Here is an 8,116-nt window from a genome sequence, read left to right on the forward strand (position 1 = left end):
TTCGTTGAGAAAAAGATTCAACAAATCGCAATCTATACCCATTATTGACACAGAAGGAAGTAAGATCCTGCTCATTTTCTAATACGTTGATGAGAGATATCAAATCCCTCAGTCTTATAATTCTCTTTCTAATGCTTCGGATTCCCATTTCCATTGAAAAATATAATAGTGACTCCCCCTCTCTCTTAGAAGTATTTCATCCGAATCAATCTCTTCTTCCTGTAACCCGTAATCCGTGCCTAATCTCTGAAATCTTTCATTTGGGGTAGCGGGAACCCTCTCCCACAAATAGAAGTCCCAGGTACAAATTTCGATCTTGTTTCGTATACATCCTTTGCTTCCGCGGGATCCGGAATTACCCACAACACCAAATCGGATTTCGGATTCAACTCACGTTCCGGATCAAGTATTCGTGGATGAGAAATTCCTTCCCTGCAATAAGTTCTCTGATACGATTCCCTAAACGAGTTTCCCTTATCGCCGCATTCCACCCCGCCGGAAATTTTTGTATATCTACATCTCGTGAGGAATCAATAAAACTATGTAACAAATAACTGTATTTACGACGTTTATTGATATTTCTCACTCGATCTCTGAGGAAAGGGGTTTCAGTATATATGGAATAATCGTTTTGTCTATCACGAAATACATATTCATGCTCGGCGAGAAAACTTCCCCCGATGCTTCTGAATCCATATAAAATTTCGATGTCGATCTCCATCTCTTCGGTGCAATTTTTTGCCATAACTCCAAATGACAGGTTGTACTTGTCGGGACAGCCTAACAAACTCCCCAAATCATTTTGCATTCAATTCCCAAAGTTGTTTGGAAGTCCCCGCATCGTAGCAAAATTATTAATATGTTCATCGATACCATACCCACGTACAATCCCGCCAGTTCTGTCATCGGGACATCCCACGGAATCGCTCTTTCCCCCGTCATGTTTACCGCCATCAAAAAATTCTGGGGTTTCCCCTCCCCCTTTCGGATAACAACCATGATCACCGCGCGGATAATTCCAATCTTCCGAAGCATCATCCAGATTCTCATTATCCTTACATCCCTTCCGGTTATCGAGATACCCCGCATCCTTGCTATCTTCCGCAATTTCCTTCAAAGAATCCAAATCCAGGTGTTTTCATGCTTACATGCCACAGAATGTCGTGAATGTGCGCCCTGAGACGGTAATCCTATAGATTGATTATCGATAACTCGCGGTATTCCCTCCCTAATTCCGGAATAGCTAGAATTGGGTGGTTTGCATCCCCATGAACCCCACAACTTGATTCGTCACTTTCACCAGTTGCACCCGAAATCTAGCAAAATTGTCGAGATAATGAGCAAAAGCTCTATTGACTCTTCGAATAATCCCGCTACTAGTAGAAGATACTTCTCAAACAATTCTGCGACCGATATGCGGGATCTCAAATAAATTCCTGAATATTGACTAATTTCGTTTGGAATCTCAAAGAACTAGTCAGATTTGTATTAATTAGTCTGTCATCTATTCCCGGTTTACTAAAACGGAGTGATTTGGTGCTACGCCCACCCCGCCAACCCCTTCGGTTAACAGATTTCTGAATGCATGCATGTCTGATTCGGGTTCGGATTTGGATCCACCAACGGTATCTTTTACTGGTTCATCATCGGTACCCGCAAAGTATCGGATTTATTATCAATGGGAATTGATGTTTCATCTATTCCACCAGTACCTGGTTCACCGTGTGACGGCCCCTCTTTCCACCCGGTCCCTGTATCATTTGGAATATCTTCCCCCAACAAAATCGGTTCCACTCCAATTCTCCCAAATCCCTTCAATTTTACGAAGGAAATTCAATTTCCCCAATGGAAACCTTGCGGATACACCCAATTTGGAGTAGAGACGACGACATTTGCCTAGTCCGCAATGCGAGACTACGTCTCAAAATTCTCATCAATTTCTTCCGGATAGGTTTCCAGAAGGAGGGATCTTTCTTAATAGTTCCAAAAGGTACATCTGTTTGGAATCCCCAAGCTGTTAAATAGCTAGATGGAGATTTCCCTCGCCTCAATCTATTTTTCTCCCCGATTCCCGAGTCTTGAGATACTGGGATTCATATCATTTTCCAAAATGGTTGGGCGCCTCCTCCCGCGAGTACGCCAAGGCTTCAACCGGAAAGGATACAAAATCTTTATCTGAAGACCCTCCTTCACACCACGACCGGGTAAACGAGTGTGTGAGAATCCCTCGCCGTCGTAGGTGCATTTGTGTGGGATTCTTTGCGCCACTCACTCCAATCCTCATCCCATTCGGGAGCTTGAAAAAATAAAATACGACCGAAATTCTTGAGTGTTATCAATACAGGCAGTTTCACATATTTCCGAAGAGTCGATTGCATAACCAATAATAAACCCCGCCCCGTGTGGATGGAACTCACATCGAACCTAGCTGCTATAGCTGGGCGGTCGGATTTCGCTCGCTCCCCCTCTCTCGAGGATGAAAGAGATATTAGTTCCTGTTCGGGTTGGGTACTAGTTCTCTCCTCGAGTCACCGGCCGATTCCTCAAAATCTACACCAGTTAATTCTCCGGCAGGAAATCGAAACGGAGTGGGTAGTTCCATTAATCTAAAGAAGAGAGGTGAATGTGCCTTATCTTGAAATACTTCCCAAACCAGTGTCTTACGTCTTCTGGAGCGCATAGAGCCTTTTATAGGTTTCCGACGAAAATCAGAGCTTTTTGCAAACGTTGACCAGTCTGCGTGTTTTCAGCCGCGTCTTCCCGACGCTGATTGCTAAATTTTTAACTTTCTGTTACGAATATCAGTTGACCCACCCGCGACATCGAACCTATTATCATATATTAAGTGAGTATTGCGGGCCAATTCCTCCGACAGTTCCTCAATCTCGAGGATCGAACGTATTTTTTGTTTTGAAGAGTCAAGTCTTTCCCCACCAATTAGAGGTACGTCTAGCAAGCGGATCCAATCGAAGGCACCACAATCATCTCTGAGATAGGTGAAGAATAAAGCTAACTCTGTCGGAGATGAAGAAAATTTGAAGACTTGATCCCAAGTTACGGGGGTGGAATCACCCTTCGAAACTGAATAGTTTGTTTCTTCCACAACATCTTCAATCACGGCATCATCCGGTGTTTCGAACATGAAAATAAATATTTGCAAAGCATTTTTAGGTAATGCTTCCCGGGGAAGAGGAATCTCATTGCTTCTCAACTCTTTATACCTGATAGACACCCAATCCCGAATCTTATTACCGGAATTCAATTCATTGGCATACTCGTTGTTGTCAACCGCTTGCGATGCCAATGAATCAGACAGTATCCAGAATGAATCCGAGTTTGGAATCCTAGCACGACATGAATTATTCAAAAAATGGATCATAAATCTTAGGTAATTCACCTCCGTTATCAGCCAATCCGGTCCTTCTTTCCATCGCTTTCCAGAAGATAGGCTCGGTGTCTAGGAATCGAATTCGGTCCTTTAACTCATTATTCAAATCCTTGTTTTTCCTGAATTGGTTCAAAATCCAGTCTTCATGCAGATGATGAGCTGGAAGTGGCATATCCGAATCCTCTAACGAGGTTCCTAACTGGTCTCCAAAGATCGACAAACTGGGTAACGCCGTGAGAGCCAACCGCTGTTTTTCCACTAGTCAAACATTTGCTGAAAAAGTGATTTGATACTTGCTTCTTCACTAAGCTATCGCCGCCGAATCGGCTATTCTCTATATATCGTAAGGACGATTTGGTTTGTATGGGTCGAACAAGGACGTGGCCACGACTTGAAAATCCATAGCATCGAATCTGACAACTCCCGGAGATTGTTATCGAGCAAGACAAGTTCGTCTTCAAAATTCTTGGTGAAGAGAGGTACTGGAGCCTTACCCAAATAAACCAGTACATTAATGAGAACAACAATACTAAAAGTTTTGTAAATGACGCGTTTCATCAGCAGGTAGAGTATGGGTGAATCATATTCTACGCGAACCAGAAGTAATCTGGACAAGTAGCTGAATGACATATGACCGAGTGACCAACCCACGAAACTACTAATCAGAAATGTTATGTTGTTGCTATATCGAAAATAAATAGGTGAATTGGTCTCGCCAATACGGGACTTGGTAAAAGAATTGGATTTAAAATCTGGAAAATGAAAACTATCCAAGAATATATTACCGATTCGGAAAGTCACTGAGTGAATTGGTCGGACGTAGAGTTCGATAATCGGTAAATCCTTGGTTCGGAACCAGTAAAATAACATGTATGGTACTATGGGACAGGTTACAACATGTGGTTTCACTATCAATGCATATAGAGGTGAACAGATATTGACAGAAATATTAGTAGCTATCCCATCATCAAACACTCAAAGCGACGGTACCACTAAGATTCCCTCCCAAAAGAAAAGCTCTTATGGATAGTATTTGGGAGGGTCCAACGGGTAATGTTGTTAGTAATCCATAATATAGTCCGAATATTATAGGTGGACCTGCCACCTTCACCCAGTAAGCAGCGAAACCTGCAGAGATACAACGACATTTTGAACGCTTTCTACGTTCATAATTATTTCCTTCCCATATTTTTCAGTTTTTTTTTTTCCGTAGAGTGCCGGCAACCTCTCCGTACCACTCCGTAGCTAGCACAGCAACTCCTTCGGAAAGGAGTCGATGGATTTCTTAATCATGAGGAGACAGAATCCCATGATTAAGAATTTGGAGACGTCTCTATGCATTTCCCTCAATGGTCACTTTCCCGTCACCCAATAATTCTATAATTTAGTGATTTGTTACCATCTGCTTCGACAGGTTACTCCAACCCAGACGCCCCGGATTATTATTACGCCGTAGGGGACGAGTAACAAGTTCAAGCACATCCCTCGCATTAGTGGATCCATGGATTTGGGCAAAGGTGAACTCGACAGACCATTTGTATCAATACCTCTTGCTTCTAAAGGGATTGGCATGAGCCATTCCAGTAATTGCTGAAATCAGGTTTTAATTCATGCATACGCTGTATCTGGTTATAATTATCCGGTTTTCCACGATCCGTGGCATGAGTGTACCCATCTCTTTGCAAGTATCTCGTGAGAAAGATGGCTCGGCAGCTTGATATCGTTTATCCATGTAGGGAATACCTGTTTCTAGACAACCATTCCGCAGCGAATTGGGAATCTTGCTATAGAAATTTCTGATAGATTATCTCCGTAAAAGATATAGATTTACCAGCTGCTATCTCAAGATAGTCTCTCAGACTCTTCCATATCTCATCCTCCCTCTCCTTCAAACCCTGAGGTTCCATATTAAAGGCGGAACAAATCTTTTCTATCCAAGCACGCGTCCCATCAGGACCAATAGGAAAAGGTGCTCCAATTAACTGGCATTTACGACGCCGCATCAGAGTCGTCGCTGTACGGCTCAGAGAGGGATTCACGCCGCAAACATACACTCCTTGCCTAATGATGGAAGTTCAGTATATCTCTGGGAGGGTAACCACCCGATACCTGAATGGATTGACGTTTCGATTCCGGATCGGTTGAGAAGCTACAGTTGAAGTTAGAGATCCAAAAGAACTGAAGCATGATTCTTTAATTTCCGTCCCTCCGGATTAGCCCCCCGCTTCCGTCGTCGCAGTGTCAACACCCCCAACTAAATCCTGTTTCTGTTCGTGTCTAGATATGTCAAATTCGGACACCGATGCGTCGTGGCAGCTGATACAGTATCCTCTCCCTGAGTAAAAGCATAATCCGATCCATTGGCCCGCGCAACTACAATTGGTACTCCAAGTTTCGTTTTCTAGCTTGGGTGCTATGCCTTCTAGGTCCGTCTTTGTTATTTCCGTGGTACATGTGCCAATCCAAATAATGACACTAGGGTTTCTATCTCGTTTTATTTGGATACAAATTCTCTCCAATTCCCCTTGATCATTTAATTGGGCCGAGACGTCCCCCTCTTCCGACTCTGCCATTGCATAACGAGGTTCCGCAAGGATCGTAACTCCAAGAGCGTCTGTAAGAAATAACCACAAGTCTTTGTACCTACCACTGGGGAAAAGCTGTCTTCGATCTTTTGATATAACCAAGCCACACAACTAATGGGGCAAGAAGTGTGATAATTTCCGGTTTCACATTCAAAAGTGAGAGTTTCGGAGTCTTCGTGAAAGGGTTTCCTCAGAAAGGGTACACATACAAGAAATTTGCAGTTTCGGTTTCGAATCATCGTAAAATCAAGCAGAATATCCTGTTGAGTTTGCTGGGCATTCCTCTGCCCCCCACCATCGGGATTCAGATAGAAATCGGAGAGCAGACTGAATAATTCTCTATCTGGAATTCCCTTGGCACAACCCCTTCTGGTCGAGACAATATCTGATCCGCCACATTTGGAATGAAATCACAAACATAATTGAGATCTGATTGACATTCAGCCGTTTCAAACAATGTTTTTCCCCTTCACCCTCGAGACCCGAATGTCCTCAATGAGAGGCACACTTCCAGCACAGGCATCGGGCAGGGCTTCTACATGTTTATCAATGAGATCTCTCCTAGATGTCCGATTCCCCACCAAACCTGCTAATCGCAATGGGTGGGTATGTGCCTTCTCCCTAACCGACGCTGCAATACGATTTGCTGCAAAAGGGGCATCGAATCCATTATCCGTGATAATAATGCAATAATCCGCATGATTCGATGGAGCGGGCAAAACCTCCCACGGACTACGTCCCCTAAAACGTCGAATAGAGTAGTATCATATTCATAAGAAGCATTCGATTCTTTCGATGATTTAACCGTTTCTCCACTACGTATCCCCCACAACCAGCTCCCGCAGGTGGTCCCCCTGCTTCAACACGATCCACTCCGCCATAACCCTTATAAATGACATCCTCAGGCCACACATCTTCATAGTGGTAATCCTTCGATTGCAAAGTGTCTATAATGGTAGGTATCAAGAATCCCGTGGGGGTGAAAGTACTATCATGTTTCGGATCACATCCAATTTGCAATACCCGTTTTCGCGTCTCGCCAAAGCTATTGATATATTACAACTTGTTGGTGACTTACCAATTCCACCCTTTCCATAAACTGCTACTTTCGTTTCGCAAAGCTCCGATTCATTTTCTTCATCCCGACTATCCCCCACTTCCCCCCCCTCCCCCTCACGTTCTCTTTCCCCTTTTTCTTCATTTTTCACCCCTTATCCATACTTTCCCCCCGTAGACTCATTCATTCCATTTATGGATTCAAGTTATGGATCCTCCACCCGCCTGCAATTATTGAATATCGATACGGATCGTGGGTTCCATGGGCGGGAGAGTATCTTCTTATTCATTCGGATTGATGATTGGTATTATTCTACTGCTAACTGCCTTCGTTTCTCTTGTCTCCTAAGAGTTTTTTTTCTTCTCCTTTCCAAGATATTCCTTATCCTCTATAAGTATCCTGTGACTATTCTACTATGTTTTCCGGAAAAGGAGAAATAGAAACTAGTGATTGGTGATCGATCGATATGCATCTTGGGGTTGGGGGGGGGGCGATCAATCACGACCAAGATCAACCATGACCGAGATCTTCCACACCAGCCCCCCCCCCGATTCGTAGGCTCTATCCGAGAAGGCAAAAGGGATTGCTATCATTACTGCTTCTTCCTATAATGAGAGTTAGGGTGTACGCGAGGTTCATGAAGTCTCGAAGAAAGCTTTGGGTCTTCGAGTGGTTAACGTCTTGCAGATCAAGGGGCGGCTCAAGGAACAAGAGTCTCTGGAAGTATATGGGATTGAATCATCTGCCACTTTCCTCGGTAGCTCAGCGGTAGAGCGGTCGGCTGTTAACCGATTGGTCGTAGGTTCAAATCCCACCCGGGGAGATTCATCCATTTCCAGTAGGATAGAAGATAGTCTAGATGATGTACCTCCCTTCAATAGGGATAATACTTCACTTACGTCAGGGGAGGGGGAGGTACCTCCTCATAATATATATCGTAGAAACCGATAGTATCTTTGAAGATTTACATTATCCACATTCGAGATTCTCAGTAATGAGGTAGTTCTCCCACACCCGTATGCCGAATCGGGACTATAACCATATAGTCGATCAACCGATAGAGGATTCAATATCATGCCTATTTTA

Source organism: Dipteris shenzhenensis, unplaced genomic scaffold, assembly GCF_047967505.1.
Source record: "Dipteris shenzhenensis isolate YYH24624 ecotype China unplaced genomic scaffold, Dip_SZ_1.0 scaf0531, whole genome shotgun sequence".
NCBI lineage: Eukaryota > Viridiplantae > Streptophyta > Polypodiopsida > Gleicheniales > Dipteridaceae > Dipteris > Dipteris shenzhenensis.